Source organism: Aptenodytes forsteri, unplaced genomic scaffold (assembly GCF_000699145.1).
Source record: "Aptenodytes forsteri isolate BGI_AS27 unplaced genomic scaffold, ASM69914v1 Scaffold15, whole genome shotgun sequence".
Lineage (NCBI taxonomy): Eukaryota > Metazoa > Chordata > Aves > Sphenisciformes > Spheniscidae > Aptenodytes > Aptenodytes forsteri.
The window spans coordinates 25,435,559-25,456,583 of record NW_008795129.1 but is presented as its reverse complement, the minus strand read 5'-3'; positions in this window follow the sequence as shown (position 1 = coordinate 25,456,583).

Genomic DNA, 21,025 nt, shown 5'->3' with positions numbered 1-21,025 from the left:
TGACAAGCTGTTGTAATGCTGCTCCTGCAGCAGCGGGCAAAGATTAGGAGCCTGTCAGAAGGCATCACCGGTGGTTTGGGGAGCGCTTTCTGAAGTCAGTTTGAATTAATAAATAAAGACAAGCTTCCTTTTACAACTCTTTTATGGTGGGGATGGGTCTGCATGAAAATCAGCCAAAAAGGGAACAAGTTTGGATTATTAATGGTCACTTTTGTTTAACAAATGTTTTTTGTATAACCACCTTGTGCATCCTGGGAAGCGAGGATGTTCAATTATTAAACTGAGCATTAAATTATTTCTTTCTTTCATTTGTTTTCCAAACTAAACAGATTGTAAGCAGAAACTCACCATTCCTAGGGTTTTTATTTTGGTTTTGTACTAACAGGTAGCACACCCATGCTGATTAAAATACTGCAACTATCTGAGCTCTGTCACAGTGGACTGCCCTTTCTCCTCCCCAGAAAGGTACTTATTTCAAATAATCATATAGAATTTACACACACCTTTGGACAATCCCAGATTAATTAATATAAAATTATATTCTTGAGGAAAAAAAAAAAGCCAACCCACATCGAAGTTTGGCTTAAACCAACTGAGGACTAGCAGTCTCTGCAAATTATCTGGGTAAATTAGAAAGTATTCTGTTATACTTCCACATCTCCCCATTGGTGCAGTTCTTGTCGAATTATATATGGCTGAAAACAAGATATCTATTTAGTCACCTTCGCAAAGAGTGCACTGCTGAAACTGGTAAGTGCCAAACTGAAAGAAAAAATAAGAGGTTCTTTAAGAGATTTACCAGAGAGCCCAACAGGGCTTAAGAGCTCCAAACCAGAAGCTAGCTGTGTTAGAAGATCGCCCAAGTCAAGAAATAGAGAATAGGGGCAAGATATGGTCGTGTATCATGAGAGACAGAGACAGGGCAGAGCCGCCAGTGACTTCAGGAGAGGATGCCCTAACTTTGGGGTGTCCAGGCACTCACAAATAATAAAACAGCCGCTACTCTCTAGCTGTCATAATGGTGAAGAAAACCTTGAAAACGTGACCCAAATGTAACCAATGCAGTGATGTCTGCTTGTGTTTGCCAACAGCCTGAAATGATGCACAATGACAGGCTGAGTGCTAACTCAGGAATCATACTTTAAATGTCAGACCTGCTACCTACTTCTCTGCTCATCAGAACACGTAGGAGGGGGAAGAAAGCCCGTATTATGGAAACCTAAAGACAAATTTCCCACAGCATACTACCCAGCAAAAGGATGGAAGATGCAACCTTGGGAGGTCGGGTCTTGATTGCACGGGATGCTCCTACTCCTACAGTCACATAGGCTGATATTGGAGATGAAATATCAGAAAATACTTCCCAACTTTTTGAATATATGAACGTGAGGCATTCACCTCCTGAGGTAGTCCACATTTCCATACAGGAAGGTGACTGCGCCCAAAACTTTTTTTTTTTTTTTTTTTCCCCCCCCGCCGTTGTCTTAAAGCACAGGTCAGCTGCACACACCAGGTTTACCTGCCTCAGAAGTGTGTTTCCTTCGGCTGGTGCAGGGCACATGCTGTTTTGTGAGTCTCTTCAGCACAGCTGAGTACTCTTTCACTTAGATAATTAATTTGAAATTAAATATTAAATATTAATAAATATAGCTCAGGTAATAAATTGCATATACTAATTTAATTAAAAATAGATTATAGCATATTTTACAAATGGGACATTTTTGTAAGGAAATATAATGGACTTGTTATGTTTCTGCTTTATCCTAAGAACGAGCAAGCTTCTTGTGCATTTAGTTCTTATTAAATTTTTAAAAACCACTATTTTAATTGTCAAGTATTTGACAGACTGCTAGAAAAACCTGAGACTTAAGTTTCAATTTTACAAAATGCTTTTATAATGCTTTTTTTTGCATCCTACTTTATTATCTATAATCATCTTGAAGAAAAAAAGGGGGGGGGGGAAGGGAAAAAAAAAATCGAATACGACAAAATTTCCATACCTGGGCAGAGAATCTAGTTAAATTAAGTGGTTCATCTGAGATATCCCAGACAGCATCTGGGCTTTGTTGTGCCAAGCACTGAATACACCTGGGCAGTCTGTTCAGCAAAAACCACAAGTAGTGCCCAAAGTCTTAAGACTTCAGCGGAGACCTTCTCACGATGGGGTTAGCAGGCACCGGTCCTGAAAAAGCTCAAGTCAGGGAATAGCTTTAAACAAAAGGAAAGACCAAGTGACATAATTTTCATAGCAGGACTGAGAGTCATGGTGAACATGAACTGAAATATCTTGTCATTCCCAAGAGCCACGTTTGGTACAAAATGGGTGCAAAAGGGATGATCTCTATGATGTACCCATCACAAACAGCCCTGCAGCAGAGCAATGCTGCCTGCTCCTCTGCCTGCACCAAGGAGAGTGTTTTCTCTACCCTGGAAGGGGACGGGCATGGAAAAAAGCACAGGAACGTGGAAAGTGCTTCAGAGATGGGTTTAGTTCAGGACACCAATTCTCCACAGAGGAAAAGTGGACTTTCCCCCTTGCAGCAGCTATTCCCAGGCACCTGGGAGCAGCACAAACCACACAGAAGAGGAGGGGGGGTGGCAAAGGGAGCATCGGACAGTCAGAAACATCTGTAAGTGGACAGAAGTGATAAAGCAAAGTAGCACAATGACTTGACATTCGCAGCTGCACAAAACAAGCGTAATTTATACACCGAGGGGTGGAACTGGCCTTGTAACGGGAAAAGCAATTAGCAGAAATATGCAGAGGGAGGCGGAGGCCCGCTTTATATTACAGCCTTACTGTCACTCGCCTTCTTTGCTTATATACTGCTTCTGGCAAGGCTGACCTGATGAAAAAGGGATGTGCTCACAATGGTTTGTAAGCTGGGGTGCTTAAAGTTGAAGTATTGAGTTTTCTGTATTCATTTTCTTTTGCATGGCTTGCTTTGCTGTTAACTGTTTCAGGTTAGTGCATCTATGATCAGAAGCTTCTGAATTGTTAAAAGTGACCACAGACTGGTTAGTGGGGGGGGTTACCCCCTCAGTAGAAGAACATCTACTGAATGAATTCTCTCTGGGAAACCTAGGTCTACTTGGCTTCCTTAGCAATACAAAAGCTATGTGCTTTTTATTCTTCTTTTTCATAAGGAAATCCCTCCACATGAGCAAGTTTCTATGCTCTTTTTTCCCAGTTTATAAAACTGAATGGAGTTCAGGCTACGAGCAGCAGAGGGAAAAAGTGCATAACTGTAGAGACAACTTACAAGGGAAAGGGTTTGCACATCACACCACCGCCAAGGGAAATGCAACTGATTCACTAACAAGCTAAATGGATTTTATGTACCTATTCCACGTGTTAAATACCTGGCAACCCACAAGGACACTTCTCCTCCTTAAGGAAGGGAGAGTCACACCCTAAAGAAAGGCACAAACACACCTACAAATATTTTATAGTGTTTTAATGTGAAATACATGTTGTTCCAAGTTAACCACAGGCCACTAATATCAACAGAGAACCTGTTGCCCTTCTTGGTGGTCTCTCTGATGGCACGGCCCCATCCCCTCGTTCCTTCTTTCCCTCCCTTCACCTCTCCTTTTCTCCATTACCTGTGCCCCACAGCACCAAGGTCCATGCTCCTGGCATGTTACCGGTGTTTGAACTTCATAGATCAAAAACAGGTCAAAGATTTCCACTTACATTGAAAGCTCAGTAGAAAATATGTCATCTCACACCACTGACATCATGACAAAAACCTCACCTTATTATTCGGTATCAAGATAATCATGGTAAAATACCAAGCTTTATATACACTTTGTAACAGAAGCTCCTTTCCAGTTTGAAACCTGGTAAGCTTTCCCATCATCTGCATTTGCTCTAGGTTCAAGTTGCCAGTGCTAGAGGACTCCCTCTCCGCAAACTTCTCAGCAGGAACCGAGTCAGCACATTACTGAAATGTTTTATAGCCCTTCTGCACATAGAGATCATGGCGTTCAAAAGGCAAATCCCAGAAATGGCCAGCGATGGAGGGAGGGATTTATGAAAGTGTTGTATGGTCACTGGAGAGGCTAGGGATTTCATCTCTTATCTCCAGGTTTCCACTCTGAGGGGTTTCTAAGGCAAGCAGTTATGCCCAGAATCCACCAACCTGCCTCTATAATGTACAAAAGAAAATAAATTTATCGATAAATTTCCACTGACTTAATTATACTGTAATCCAGGTTATGGTGGAAACAGTTCATTCTAATGCACAATCCACAGCAGCAAAGAGGAAGTAGGGAATGAGAAAGGAAAGGACCTCTGTCGTGACATTTCTGTCTCTTCCTCATAAGACGCTTCTGTGAAGGAGCACCACCAGGTCTCTTCTCCCACATCCCAGGCACTACATTTACACCCTGACATTCAACTTCCACTATTCCTTAAAAAGATTTTTTTTAGTCTTATTGTAAGACTTTTCTGACTACACTTGCATCATGTTTGTCCTTGCTACTAGTTTCCAAATAAAACAAGAAGTAGAGATGCTCTGAAGCATCTTCTAAAAGCCGGCATACAGACACCCCAGGAAGTCAGGGAGACCAAACACCCAAAGCTGTTTGCAATACCTTCTTCTTCCTAAGAATCACCATTTGCAAGAAAGTCCTTCATACTTATAAACATCTGTAAACATTTTCACCTTGTAAACAAACCCCTCAAAAACAGATTCACCACCCTCTGTATTTGATTTCTACTTCTAACCATGTATTTTGCTTAAACCCTGGTCACATGCCAGCACCCATCTGTGTAAATATGCAATTTTTCTAGCTGAATTGCACATCCACAGCCACGACTCAACCATAGAAAGATCATGTAAATAATGGAAGCTGACAGCATAAGTAATTTTTTTCATGTATCAGACGCCATGGTTGACTGCTGAACTGTGAGATCTGCTGGTTTTAGACTGTGCTAAGTTCTCCCCTTTCACCCCTGAAGATTCGAGACTAAAGGATGAATCTTGAATCACATGCTTCAAATGTTTTTCTTATCACACAGCTCAGTCAACACTTGTTCACATCCTACGACCTTTTCCTACAGTGAGCTGCATCTTTCTTTTACCTTTCAAGGCCACTTATTAAAAACGGTAGCTGGTGTAACTGGAAACAAATGAAGTGACCGTCACAAATCATGTGCCTCCCCAGTGTATTAATGGAGGGGACAGTTAAGAAGTCACTAAGCCCTAAAAGAATGAGTTAGGGAAAGCTAAGTAGTATGGAGCTTTTAGTATTTCTGTTTTCTGATGTTCTCATTGTCAAGAAATCTGTCTTGCAAATATGAGAAATTAAAAATGGAGAGTCCAAATGCAGGGAAGAACACAAGGCTTAAAAGAGAGCACCAGGTTTATGACACAATGGCCTGTGTAATTGGTTCTTTTGAACTTTCTAATCACTTTTGGTAAGATCAAGTGGAAGTGACAAGTGAGGCTATCGGAACAGTGACTCTGTACAATGGTGGCACATGGGACTCGAACCAGTTTGTGTGGTAATTTTTAATTGTTTGGGGGCTTCCTTTAAGCATAAAACATATCTGAAGAGTTACTATCAAAAAAAAAAATCTTCCCAGCATAAATTATGTGGTCAGTATTTCAGATCTCATACAAATCATTTGCCTGTGAAAATGTTATCAAAATATGAGCTATCCCTTTCAAATATATTTTAAACAATGTTAATGTATTTTCACATGTCATCAGTTGACAGCTCCACCATCGTCGCTCGTCAGCCACCAGGGAAATTTACATGCATTTGAATTCACCCTGCCAAGCACAGGCAGCCCAGACTGACAGCCCATTTAACTAGGTGATAAGTTAATCTGTACAACATTTGATAGATTTCTGTCTTTTACCTAAGCCATAGTTTGTGAAAATGATTCAGCGACAGGATTTGCAAACCAGTCGTGTCTCTGTGCTCGGTCTCAGTGGGAGGCGTTATATTTCTTCATGTATAATGCTGATCTCCACCCAAGCCAGCCACATCAAGCTAAACTAAATACCGCCCCAAAACCACCAGGATTCAAGGTTTCCAGTCTTCTCCTTCCACAAATGCAACTTTTCAGCTAAAGCTCAGGTTAATTATGGAATCAGAGATGATTTTATAAGGATGGCCAATGATCTCAATCTACCACCTCTTCACACCTGCCCACTCCTGCCCCCTCATGAGGACTGTCCTGTTTTCTGGGGTCCTCATGCAGCATGGCACGTACATTTATTTGTATTAGAGCCCGGGCCAGGTTCACCCTGTCACATGGCTCAACACAACATGATGTGATCAGCGACTAGACATCACTAGGTTTTAAACACATGCCTTGCATTGCCAGAATTTTTCATTAAAAAAATCCCCTACCTACAACAATTTATGTTTTCCTGCAGTAACTATGATTACTGCAATATCTGTGATACTCATTTGCAAGGCCATCTAAGCAGGGGTCTCAAGGCTTCTGATGGGGTTGTATATTTAACCACAACAAAATGCAGAGGGCATTTTGATGTTTGGAAATGCCCAGAAGGAGGTTTCTATTTACTTTCTCTTACACAGTACATTACCAAAGCCAGGAGACTCAGTAGTCAGCAAGCCATTAGTTATTTATTCAAAACATCTTTCATTTCCTGAGATGCAGCATGTAATTTACAGGGCACATACTGTTGTTACATGGAGTAAATATCAACAGGCAGATTAAAATCAGGATACTTCACCCATAATGATATATTCTGATAATGACCATTTTCAAAGAGTTGCTAAAACATAAGTAAACATCTCACTGGTTTCACTAGCAAATGTTCTGAAAGGGTAGTTGAGGCAATGGAGATGCTACCGTAAGCAGATGAGTTTGGTGAATTAAATTTCATGTATAGAGCCTCTATGCAAAAGGTGCTGAAGATGGAGAGCTACAAAAAGCTTTGGAAACAGAAGACATTAATGTGCGCTGAGCCGTTTGTTCAGATGCAATTTCAAATAAAAGTAACACATTTGCAGCATTTGGAAAGGATCGTTTTCTCATCAAGGTAGAGGCACAGGCTTAAAATATTAATTAAATAGAACTCAAGTCTATATAAACCTTGAAAGTAGATGCTAAGAAACTAAATATATTGACCCTAGAGGTAGGCTGAAGTGGAAATACCCATGGGCAAGTTCCAGCACGTAAATGTAAGTCAGGAGCCTACTTCTCAAAATGCGTCACCCGGAATGCTCCCTATTTAATGTATGGAGTATTAGTTTAAGGGACGATGGGATTTTATGCATCTTTTATGTATATAAAACCTTGATGTGAGCAACCAAACTTTATCCCCTTCCCAGTATTGTCACGAGTCTTTCCTAATCTTTGCAGAAAATATAAAGGCTGATCTGATAAAATACCTCTAGAAACTCTAATAATTGCCTGAAGAGTTACCAGATTCACCAGTTTATCTCAAGACAAATGCATTATGGACATTAAACTGTCATCACACTCCTCAAAAATCAGATTTTCATCTGCTCTTGTGGTGCACATCTGTAGCTTGCTCACAAGGCAGAAAGTAGACATTGGAAGGGCACGGGAACAACCTGCAAATTCATGTAGTACAACAGCAAAAGAGGTATTTAGCACAGGTGTGGTTGTAATTGTGATAAATTTAGAAAATTCTCTGTGTTCAGAGGCCCCTTAAAAATCACACCGCTGTGAACACCATGAGCAAGGCTGGGCAGAGACAGGTCTGGAGTTGTGGTAACACCTTAACTGTACACCAGTAGAGACAAATGTCTTAAAGAAAACCAGCTCCTCTTTACTGGATATTTAGAAGCAGATAGCAGGAAAAGGAAACCTACGTTATTATTATTACTACCACTATTACTAATCTAGGAGCAATAGGAGGTCCTGGGCTGCACCATAGGAGCAGCGTGTGCATCCACCAGGGAGTCATTGGTGCTGCTGGCCTGAAACACTGCAGATCTGAGCCCTCCTAGACTGCAAGAGTGATGCTGGGCAACCCAATTCATGTGCCTGAGCCTTAGTTTGTCCTCCTCAAAACAGAGATAGGAATCCTTTTCTCCTGCTTCTGCATCGTTTAGCTCTGAAGGGTCACATGGATATGCAAGACCTAGTACAAGGGGACCCAGATGCTGCTTTAATAAAAATAATTTAACATGGAATAAATAGCTATGATATTAGGGGTGTGAAAAGCCAAGAAGAGAGTTAATAGGAAGATAGGCGGTGGTGAGATGGGTAATGAGGTGCCTACAGGGGAGGGAATAGGAGCAGGGGCGAGGGACAAAGGGTTTCTGCCCAGAGCAGAGCTCGGCGCCTGGGGGGGAGGCAGAGGGTGCAGCATGGCTACAGCCGAGGGCTGGGGGTGACAGGGAGGTGCTGGCTTAATTCTGAGCTGCTTTTCAGGGGTTAGGATTCACTGGGATGTTTCATTAACATTTCTTTGTCCTGGGAAAACTCTTGGCACTGGATGCACATACCATTAACGGCACAAATAGCAGCAGGACCAGCAGCATTGAGCTGCTCCCCCATTCACTCCCACATACACTTCAGACAAAAGAGTCAGCTGAGGACAAAGCAGAGAGCCATCGGACCCGCACTAGCAGTTTAGGCTGCCACTTGCCTTTTATTCTTCACTGTATGAGACACAGAGTGAGAAATCGAAATCACAAACCCTCAAAGAAACCCACAGAACATTTTATTCAACATGAGGTTTTACTACTGCCAACTGCAAATCAAGAATTAGGATTTTTACTAGTTTTCTTATTCAACAAATTATTTCTTTAAGATAATGATCAATTATCAGCTCTTTGGTTCCACGGTATGTGCTTGCACTGGAGACTGTATGGGGATAGTCCATGTTTTCTGCACCCAGTATACCGTCTTGAGGCACAGATTTGTCTATTCTGCAGCAAACCCATAATTGTAATCTCCTGGCCACAAGACCAGACTTTCCCCTTCTGTGTTGACCAGGGGTTAACACTGATGTGCAACACTTCATCCGAAGTGTTTGGCAGCAACTACTGCAGGCAAAAAAAATCCCAGTCTGCAGGATTTTCAGCCAGGACAGAAAAAAGAAAAAAAAAAAAGGCATGCCACTTTGTGTGAAAAATTTGAAGGCCATTTTTAGAGAATTAAGACTTCACTCCTCTCAGTTCTTTGAAAGAAAGCAAAATAGTTTCCAAATCCTTTCCTATTTCTCTAACTCTATTAAAAGCAACCACAATGTAAATCTAACATGCATATATGCACACACAATTGATCTTTAGAATATTTTTCAAATTAGTATCTTGAAATTCAGAGAAAAAGAAGGAAAGAAAGTGAGTGAGAGGGAGAATGAAAGTGAGAGAGAAAGAGAGAGAGAACGAGAACGAGAGAGACAGACAGACAATCACGAAGCCTCCTCTTTCCCACCAAACAAAACTCTAAATCAAGCAGCTTTCTTCTGAAAGCCAGAGAATACGCGCAACGCGCTCACGCATGGATACCAAGAGCTGGCTTCCCCCTGAATGGTAACTATGTGCAAGCACTCCGGGTCCCTCTCCCATATGGCATGGCAGCCCCCAGCCAGTGCAGGTAGCAGAAGGGGACACGAAGAATACAGCCTGACTTTAAAGCACATGAAGCATCAAAGGGTCGAACTGTGCCTCATCTGCTCCCATAGCAAACCCTACAAAACCAGAAGCACTGGCATCTGCAATCCAGAACATCATTTGGCACAGTTTAAAATTTTAAAGTGATTTTCAAATTCCCTCCTCCCCATCCCCCCCAGCACCACATGGTGATTTTTGTCCTTCGGAGAGCCAAAGGCAAATACAGGCATGCTCAACATACATTGTCAAAGGGAGAGGTTTCCTAGCAACAATACCAATATGAATGGAGCCGAAGTTTCTTTTCCCAATCCCTTATGTGACATTAGAGCAATTTGTAACATACAGGGAACGGGGAAAGAAGTATCTAAGAAATCTGGCTATGCATTGTTACCCAAATAGATAAGCAAATCAGTTTGTCAAGTTTTGTTAGCACCACAATTATCAAGTGCTTTTAAGTGTAAGATACAGCCAGAAAGGAAAGAAATCCTGGAGTCTATTCCCCATCCTCTCCCAGTGCCATGTGCTGCCTCACTCGTTGCCCCCAGGGTCTGCATGCCCTGGCCCAAACCCAAGGTGCAGCGGTAAGTTAGCTGTCTCCAGCAAGGAGAGCAGCCATCACCTCTGCCACCGCGCTCCACTCCTACTCAAATCACCATAAAAAAACTCTGCTTTAATCAGATTAAGCTTCAGGCAATTGCCTTTCATCCAAGCCCCAAGCCCAGCAAGATATTTGGTACGTCTTATCAATATGGCAGCAAAACAGGCAGCTCAGCATCACCCAAATGCAAACCACGCATCATGCTGCTCCTTCTACAGCACACGTGCTCCCTATACAGCAACACACATTGGTGTTTCCAACACCAACGGGAAGGTGTTGGAAACAAAAAAAAACCATCAGAGCAGGAGAGCAGCTCCACTGGGGTCTGTGTCTGTGGTCCCATCGCTAATGCCCTGCGATCCAGGCTGACAGAGGAAAACCAGCATTAGCACCTGTGTGCTTCCCACCAGCAGCTGCTCCATCAGGGTGGTTTCACCTTACTCCCTTCCTGTACAAACTCATCCACACTGCAAGGCAATGTGGCAAACCATTGGTTTCCATCTTTGATGGAAACACTGCCATGAAACACTGCTTCTCTTTTTCTTTTCTCTTTTTTTTTTTTCCCCCCTCCCAATCATCCTCCCCAGAAAGACAAAGATGGTCCTCTCCAGTAAAGGAGCTATAACAGAAATGCCCACAGGTGTCCCCCCTAGGCCCCCAGCCTCTGTTTTTACTCAGTGGTGCATGATAGGTTCCTAAATTAATCCTCTCCTCTGACAAACCAGGAGCCAAAGTGCTTAACTCAGAGACCGATTTTAAATGCTTAAAGTTATAGGGTTTGAACGCTGCATATTATGCCTAACAAGGGAACAATGACCCCTCTTATCTATAGTAGGCCCAAGTTTCCCATAGCCCAAATCTAATTGTGTGTTGCCGGCTGTAACTCAAGGAGGGAACACCCTGCATTTGTCATATCTAGAAACAGCTTTTGGAGTTTGCAGCTTATTGTGAACTACCGGAGCTGCAGAATGCTTATTTACAGGGCACCGTGCAAGACATCTGTTTGGTCTGGCTTTTCAACTAAAAGGGGATTTATCTTTGGCAAATCAGTTTGTGGGTCAGGAACTGGTTTCATTACAGTCCAAGTGTTTGGCCAACACTGTCATTTAGTTTGGTTTTTGTACCTTCTCCCAAGCACTCTGCAACAAAGAGGCCACGATCAATCATCCAAGGAGATGCGCTGCTAGAAGCGATTAAATAAAATTAAAACAGTTATCCAAGCAGTGTTGATGCTTTTGACAGATGAGTTTTGAAATGCTTTCTATGAATTTAGCAGGGAGTAAGAAATTATCAGAAATATTGCAGGGCTGAGACCTGGCCAAATGCATCCTGCACTTGGCAGGGTGGGTTACTGCTGAGAACACCACCCTTTGCTGTATATCACCAGGACACAGCAGGGCAGGCCAGCTGGGCCCAGCACAAGAGGAGACCACAATAAAAATGCTGCTAAACCAGATGGAAATCTTGAAAAAGAGTCAGAAATAAATCTGGAGGATTTGCATTTTATCTTTTCCATGCAAGAAATGGCCATATCCCTCTTTGTGCCTATTTTCTCCACACATCTGTGAAGAAAGGGGCAACAGCCCTGCTAACTGACACACCACTGGGCACCAAGTCTTCCTCACCATGGCATGTACCAAACACAGCCAGATGTGAGCCAATATCACATGGTAGAGCATGGCACCAGAATCCCAATAAAGGTAATCTTCATGCATCAAGGTGTTTGGTTTTCTTTAAAGTGAAAAAAAAAATCCAAATGTATTCAAGAAATCTAAACATTTACTTTAATAAAACATTTTACATTCATTACCAGGCGAGATATTCCAAACAACTCTAAGTGAATTTGGCTGAGCTTCTGAGCTGTGCAGTCTAACGTCTATGCTGACCGGCTTCAAAACCATATTAAGACTACTGATTATTTATTATAAAATGCCTGCACGGAGGGAGAGACCTAATTGTCTGATGAAGATCCCAACCCCTGTGGGTATCACAGCATACTATACCTGTAAGAGTCAGGGCTCATTAGCCTAATCACAAAGAATAATATTGGGAGCAGAGCTCTGCAAAGCTACTGATTTTTTACTTCCTATGGGTTTCACAGAAACACCCTTTTTTTTTTTTTTTCAGTTTGGTGGGGTTCTTCTTCTTCCTATTTCTATCTGGCAACAGATAGCCTTCTCCCCCCAGTCCTCACTGCAGACACCAGCAACCCCAGGGTCCATGGGGTTGCAAACGTTCAGCACCTCCTATGGTACCTGATTAATCATAGCCATCCTCTCACCACGCATAGAGCAACACAGCCTGCTGAAGCTGGAGCAGAAGAGGGTGGTCAGCAGCTGCGTGGGTGGTGGGGCTAGAGAATGATCTTTTACTTTGCATTAATCTTGCGTGTATAGGCACTGATGCAGCAGGGATTTCTCGGTCTCTGTAATATGTATCACTGATGAGAAGCTTCCCCGTTATGCCGCTTTGGAATACAGATACAAATTCATTCAGTCTGTATCCCTCTGCCCCTCCTGTGCCTTGGTATTACCTTATGAGTTTCAACTGCAGATGCAGCCAGGATAGGATTCACACCTGCATGTCTAATTTTCCTGCTACCCTTCTATGCTCTCCCCTTTCCCCATTTTCTCAGCTCTGTTCCCTCTCCTCCACAAGGCAATACTGAACAAAAGCGACAGTGACCTTTCCTAGTGAGAAATATTGGAAGCCTTGTCTAATCAGGCTGGTTATATATATATATATATATATATCTGTGTAGAAAACATCACAAGATTGCATTTTGGATCCTTTCCCTCCACCAATTCATACCTTGTAAATAAGAAAATGTTTATTTGTTCATCAAAACCATTTAACCATCAGTGAAAGGTCTCATCCTTACAGCAGATTTTAATCTTGCTTCATCTACTCTCACTTTATAAATGGGGCAAAAAGTGGAGGCTTATTTTTAAACGGCGCAAATGATAGAGTCCCTTAAGAAACTGCAAGTCTTAAAAGATCATGCCGTCAGCAAGTCATTCTTGACAGTCTACTTAAGTTCCTCCTGTTCTTGATCTCATCGTATTGCTTTCATGGATGGACACTCTTCTGGACTAATGACTATTTTCTTTGTGATTGCACCTCTCAAGTGTTGCCAACTATTTTCACTCCTCTCCTCACCGCATTCCGTACTCTCACGTCTCTTCTCAGGAGTCCAGCCTCTCTCTTGCAAAATGTTTGTTTATTTGTTAGCATTTCCCTGCTTACTAAAACACTATGAGTAAGTACATCCCAACTCTATGACCTTATGCACCTATATGTGCCTTACACCTCCTCAGTGCTGGTTTCTTTTTTTTTTTGCTGCCACACTGCAGTGGAGCCATTCTGCACAGCTTACACAATATCCTGGGCTTAAACACTTTCCTGGCTGTTTTCTGAAGAGCTTGTAGCTGAACCTGTCCAAGCTTCAGGCTCAGCTTCTTCTATCCAATTTTTTAAACTTGCTCACTTGGACTATTTGCATTTGTCATTCATTCCTTCTTCTTTAATATATAAACCCGATGAAATCTGTAAGATTCCTAGCTCCAGGTGCTGAGCAAGCCCATCAAACTGGAATGAACCTATTCACATTCTCCGTTTCCACTCAGAATACAGCAAGAAGAGCTTAGGTTAGAAACAAAACACAAAAATGGGCACCTGGTCCCTGGGAGGACACAGTTCTTTGCTCCATTTGCTGCAAGTCCAAAACTGCACACACAGCTCCAACCTGCCAGCAGACACTGCAGCACTTTTCAGGTCCCTCACACCAAAAGAAGGCTCCAGATTTCATCACCTGATTTTGCCAGCTTCAGAGTCTTCTTACCAAACTTTTGTCCTATCCCAAAATCCTAAGAAACATGAATCAGCCAGGGGTCCTAGAAGGCATGCACATACCCATCAAGGGGTCCCTGACCCCACCTGAGCCTCTCATCACACTCACACCACATTCAGCTCGTGGGAACAGATGTGAAGTCTTCATTGCCCAAATGAGGCCACAGCTGGCAAAGTGGTAAATTAGTTTTACATGGAGCCCAAACGCATGTTATGACTGAGAATAAATGTCCAAAGGCTCAAAAAGTAGTAAACATGGATTGAGAAATCTTGGAAAAAACATTGCACATTACAAGACTAAGGAACATATTTGGCCTGCTTTTAGGACAATGCATTTTTTTTTTCCACAGCTTTCTGGAATTCATGGTATAGGGACATGTGAAATGTTTATTCTCCATGCCACAAAGAGGAGATGCAAAGAGATACAGGTGGCGTGAAAACTCAGTCCCAATCCTTTTAATAATAGTTGAAGATTCCCATCAGCTTAGTGAGATCCATTTGGACTGAGATCAGAGTATGAAAACCAATAAATGATCAATATAATGTCTCTAAGAAGCAACCCTTTCCTCAGCTGTTTCCCCAGAAATTCTTTAGGATGACAGGAGATGCAATTACAGTACATGGGCCTATCAGCTGGCACTAACCTGCCTGGCTCAGGCAGGATACCAGGACCAGGATTCAGAGAGGACCCATGACCTTCCTTGGGCACACATGGCTGCTTCACAACTTGTGCAGGGGGAGCAGATCCCTGGACACGAGATGGTTCCTCCGTGACAGCCCAGCACTACCTCATCCTCCTGGTATGGAGGAGGTCAGCCCAAAGCCCTGTTTTCTGGGAGAGCTACTGTAAATGTCCTGGACTATGGGTCCCGCTATTTCTCAAATACTCACTTCCAAGCACTGTTAGATGTCCAAAACAAGAGGAAGAGCTAATGTGCAATGTATCTGGAATCTGGTGCTGTCATCTCTCAGGGCACATGTACGTATGCCAGGACTGCAAGGGCAGGCTGTCAACCCAGGCCTCGGAGACGTGAGGAGTATTTCATGCTATATCCTTTTAGCAGAAAGGGGACTGCATAAATGCTTTTTTAACTCCCAGTTAATCCACAACAACGCTGCTGGTCCAGTTAAATCCACAAAAATGAAGACATGTGAAACTATAAAACTAAAGTTCCTTGGCTGGTGGCAGGGTTGGAAAGGGTTCGGAGAGACCATGTGCTTTTTAAGTTACATGTTTTCTGACCACGCACTCAGTGTTCCCCTGCTAACAGTGCTTCTCTGAGGAGAGCGCCAGCCTGACCTCCCTGGAAGCTTTCGTGCAGACCCAGTGCGCTCTTGCCCTTCCACAGAGAGAGGTTTGGCACTGAAAACCTGACGCCCAGTGAGCCAAATGTATCCCTAGCTATGTGCACAGCCACTATTATTTCCTTTGACTTGCTCCAGAGCTGTCCCAGGAGCCCTATACTCTTGCCAAGAACCCATGACATCACTTATATTATTAATAATTACAATATATTCACAGATGGATGGACAGATGGACACTCATATGACAGAGTTGTGCTTAAAGTCATTACCTCTCCTTTCTCATCCCTCCTTCCCACACCCCCAGTTTTCCCATTTGCTTATCTATTCCCTCCCAGACAGGAAAGGTCAAAGCTCGTAGTAGAATGAGTTAGGAGTATTTTTCCTCTTAAATAAACAAAAAACACATTACTCAAATGACTCTTCATTTTTCACTCCAAGCTCAAATTTCCTCACTGTGCAGCCCTTACTGGGATTACATATTTTTAAGTTCTTGAAAAAAGAAATCACAAGTCCTTGTTCCTTGTCTTATGACACCGCTTACAGAAGAAATATTCTCCAGTGAAAGGTTTGCAAAGGGAAGTGCAGAGCAATAGCTACACAGAGCCACCTCCAGCCACCCTCCTCATTGGTCTGAGTTATTTCACAGTGGCCAAAAGTATGCTAAGTCTCTGCAGGGCAAACAAGCAGAAAGACCCAGCTCCTGCTGGGTCGTAAAGAGCCTGGCTCCTATTTTTATGGCATGGAAAAACATGGGGAAGGAAGGGTTAGAAGAAACAGGGGGTGATGGAGACAAACAAAGTCATACCGTGATTCAATGTAAGGGTATGTGCTCACTTAGAAAGTTATGCTCTTTTGTTTCCCACTTCTCAGGGGCCTCCAGGAAAACACTGATTTTCAGGATAGTGGTGGTGCAGTATGTGGCAATACGTACCTAGCTCAGAGTTTCTTTGCTGGATGTAATGGAGGAACTAGCACAGTTTAATCTGGAGGCTGTCACCTTCAGATACATAAAGGTAGTTAGTTAACAAAGAACAAAGCATCATCTGCTCCAAGAGGACTGAATCCATCTTGCAGTGCAGCATGCCCCAAGCACAGGCTGGCCACATCCCGGCTCCAGCTCAGAGGACATTTAAACTGCGCTCTGCCGCCCTGAGCACCCAAGGAAACACAGCTCCATTCGTGGCAGGAAAGAAGCTGTACGAATTGCCATTATGCCCCCAGGAGTGCAAGGGGAAAGGGGTGAGCTGAAACAAGCCCCTGTCCTGAGCAAAGACTCGCTCACTAAATGTGTCTTGACAAGTCTCAGGTTTAGTATGCAACTTCACTCTAAGTAATTTAAATATTTTTTGTTAGAAATTACTTAACAGATATGTAGTTACATAGACATTTTTTGCACAACTGTTTTTATGCTGTCTCCTTCTCAGACACTATTAGCACACACACATCCGCTCCTTAAGGTATGGATTAACATCCATAGTCTGTTTACAGAGCATCTCTGCATGGCTTTACCTATTAAAATTACAGTGTATGTATCAAAGAGCAGAAGATATAAAGTGTTAATAGAGCCTTTCCACAGTACCATACCAAGTCAACATTGGCTGTGTAAATACCTCTGACCACCTCATTTCTGACCTGGACTATACATTAACCCAGTCCTAGGACGCTTTGAAGAAAATACCTCTACACAAATAAATAGCAATTGTAGGTGGCTTTGGGTGTGCATGCACACCTGTATGTTGTGGCCAAATATTTATTCTAAAGCAAAGTTCCCAGCTCCCAAACTCTGCCGAACATCAAGTCAAGTCCCACTATGTCTTGTACTGGCTCCTGTGCTTGCAATGGAGAACTCCATCTCAGGGAGATGATTAGAGAAAGCAGACAATGAAGTAGTTTATGTCTTTGCTCATTAAAGAAAGATAATTCATGTAAACCTGCATGAGCTTATCATAAAAGAAGTATTTTCCTTCCCTTGACAGCTTTTGTTCTGAAAAAAAAAATTCTTGCATACCTCAAAAGCAAACAAACAAACATCCGAGTCACCTTGGGTTTTGGGGTGGTTGGTTTTTTTTTTTTGTCTACTGCTAGCAGCCTTACAATTTTCTCAGAGCATGAAAATCAAAATAATATTTTTTATTAAAAAAGGAGACAACTTCAGATTTGACAAAGCTCTTTTTCTTAGTATCGACAAGCAATCATCATCTATCTTACAAATGGGTACTTGCCTCACAGCACATTTGTGCTATCACTGGATTTCTAGTCCTTCGAGAACCAAGATAACAAACGAATCTTCACCGGCTTCAATGATTTCAAAGCTAATCAGAAGATAAAAAGGCTGGCAGGACAGCTGACAATACATTACTAACCAAAACCAGATCCTTGCAGGACATTTATGTATTTAAATTCCAGGCATGGGGAAGCTTGGACACATGTTTATGAATACGAGGTGGCCAGAGGGAAGCAAGGCCAAACAAGTAATAGCACAGTGTGGACACCACTAAGGCATCTGGGTGCTTCATCTGGATCCCACACAGCTGCACAAGGCTATGCCACCAGGATGGCACCCATAGAGCGGTGGTGCGTGCCCCGGAGAAGGTCACAGCTGCACCCATATGGAGGGTTTTCCCCAAAGGCAGCCCACTCAATACTGATTTCTGCAGGAAGGCAAGACAAATAATGGAGATGGCAAATCCCAGTGGCCCCATCCAAGAGCTCTCTACCTGTCATGGAGGCCCCAAATTTATCATAGAATCATAGAATAGTTTGGGTTGGAAGGGACCTCTGAAGGTCATCTAGTCCAACCCCCCTGCCACGGGCAGGGACATCTTCAACTAGATCAGGTTGCTCAGAGCCCCGTCCAACCTGACCTGGAATGTTCCCAGGGATGGGGCATCCACCACCTCTCTGGGCAACCTGTTCCAGTGTTTCACCACCCTCAGCATAAAAAATTTCTTCCGTCTATCTAGTCTAAATCTACCCCCCTTTGGTTTAAAGCCATTCCCCCTTGTCCTGTCGCAACAGGCCCTGCTAAAAAGTTTGCCCCCATCTTTTTTAGAAGCTCCCTTTAAGTACTGATAGGCTGCAATAAGGTCTCCCCGAAGCCTTCTCTTCTCTAGGCTGAACAACCCCAACTCTCTCAGCCTTTCTGTATTCCAACAGGTCCGTGTCTTTCTTATGCTGAGGGCTCCAGAGCTGGACACAGTACTGCAGGTGGGGTCTCACCAGAGCAGAGTAGAGGGGCAGCATCACCTCCCTCGACCTGCTGGCCACGCTTCTTTTGATGCAGCCCAGGATACTTTCTCCACATTAAGGTCAACAGCCAAATTCCCATCAAATTGGCTCCACAAAAGGCAATATGCTGAATCTCAATCGTTCTGCTGCTGTCTGCATTTGCGTCTCAAACCAGTTTTTGCTGTCAAAAAGATCAGTTTAGGTATTCCTAACAGATCATGATGGACTATGATCTGAGTTGTACAACCTCTGCAGAATCTGGTGCTCTTGTGCCCTGCTCAGGACCCATCACAGCAACGGATCAACATACTGATCAAGGATGCTGATGGCAAATGTAACTGCTCTTTCAAGCTTTTACCAGGAAAACTCTTAAACCTACTGATAGCTCACTCTTCAAAAGAGTTTGTTCTCCATACCAAGTGCCTACATATGGTTGACCTGAAATATGAACATCTATATATAGATACCAGTAATCGAAAGTAATTACTCAAGTATCCATTCAATCGAGGCACTGCAAAAGGAATAGTCTGTATTCCCCAGCGGCAGTGTCAGGAGGCTGCTGATAATCCTTGCGACTTGGAAGGGGAGCCCAGCAAGAGGTGGTTAGGGCATTTGACTCTGCCTTTGATGAGGGAACAGTTAGCGAAGAAGAGATACGACAACCTCCTGACTCTAGAAAAATGTTAAAATGTGGCTCAGCAAGAATTTCTGGTTGTTTTACTTTACCTCCTGACTCTTGAGTTCAAAGCAGCGAAGCTGTTTCAGAGGCAGATGAATATATTTAGATTTTGGTGACTGATCACAAGTTTCCCAAAAGCTTACATATTCATCCCAATGGGGAAGAGATCACTGAGGGCAGCTGTAATTGGTCCAGGGGCATTTTGATTATCTGCAGATTACCTGTTTCTTGATGCAAAGAAATATCTGTCAATTTGCTCAGTGGGGCTCGGGAGGAGTTTCTGTGGGAGACCAGATATCATGATGAGCCCTTCTGACACCAGACATCCCCCATCATGTCCACTTAGAGCCACTCTGAGGGGCTGTCACAGGGCTTCTCTACCCTGACTAAACCTCAGCCACTGAAAAGAAAATAAATTACATACAAGCCATTTATTACCCACTGCAGCAGCCCCACAGTTCTCCTCGCAAGGGTTGGCGCTGAGGACCTGCCAAAAAAGCATCTTGAAAAGTACCACGGCTGTAAGGGGAAAGGGGCTGACAGGCCAGGGGGGAAGCAGCCCTATCCCCCACCCAACGGCCGCTCCAATCTATTACATTTTAGTCTTCAGTCAACTTTGAGGAAACGACTGAAGAGTGAGTTTTCCTTACAACATACATCATTTTATCAACCTTATTTTTTGTGATATTTTGTAAATTACAATAAATTTGCTTTCTTCTGAATATTCAGATGCTTCAAAAGGTACCCAAAGGATGCAATTAGACCCTAGGGAAATATGCTATTATGTGCACATATCATGTTTTGCATAGGCTTTCCAGCATCTACATAATTTATGTTTTTCTGCATAATTTCCCCTTTTTATGTTTCCTATGTGTTTGTGAGATAATGCAGAAGTCAGTTCTTTACCACCAAAAATACAGAAAGAACTTAAGTCTGTATTCTTACTTCACCCAATCTGCTTTACTTCCCACAAAACCCTTGGAAAAACCCCTGGAGAAATCCTTTCATATGTACCAAACATCAATGCCTGAGGAAAAACCCAGAAGGTGGAGGCAGCTCTCTGAAAGGAACCAGAACCTTGTCCACTCCCATATTCATGTGGGCATTTGGAGGGGCCTCTGATGGATAACGTTGAAATAGTAAAGCTTTTAAACTGTTTATAATCCTCGCTTCATGTTTGAAATGTACAAAAATAATTCTCCAAAACTTTCAAGTTGCTTTTTAGCTTTCCATGCCTGTCACTTGCATCCAAGCTTGCTTTTAAAAAAAAAAAAGGAATAATAATAAAAAGAAGGAGAGTTTTCAGTCAGGATGTAGTTAAAGTTGATGCCTACTCTTCCTTTTTAACTCTGTTGGCTGGAGGTTTTTGTTTGTGGATTTTTAATTTATTTTTTTTTAAAAATAACAAGGAAAAAAAGGGGGGGTGGGGGGAGGCTTTGTTCAGGCAACCTTGCAGCCCAACAGCCCCAGGTTGAGCCCCCATCAAAGTACCTAAATGTGGATCCTCCTCTTCCCAGGGATGTGATAAATGACTTTTGGGCTGGAAGAAATTGTTTAATGTCTTTGGTTGGATTTTTGCTGCCCTCTCTCAGGTACCACCCAGAAACTCATCTTCCCCAGGAGGTGATGGACAAGAAACAGGGACCTCTCTTGCACCGCTCACACCCAGCCTCACCGCACCCTTCAGCCACGATGGCTGCTCCATATGTCCCAGCTCCTGGAGTCATGAAGAGCATGAGAAAGCTTTCTTAAAAGTAAATAATAATAATAATTATTATTATTAATAA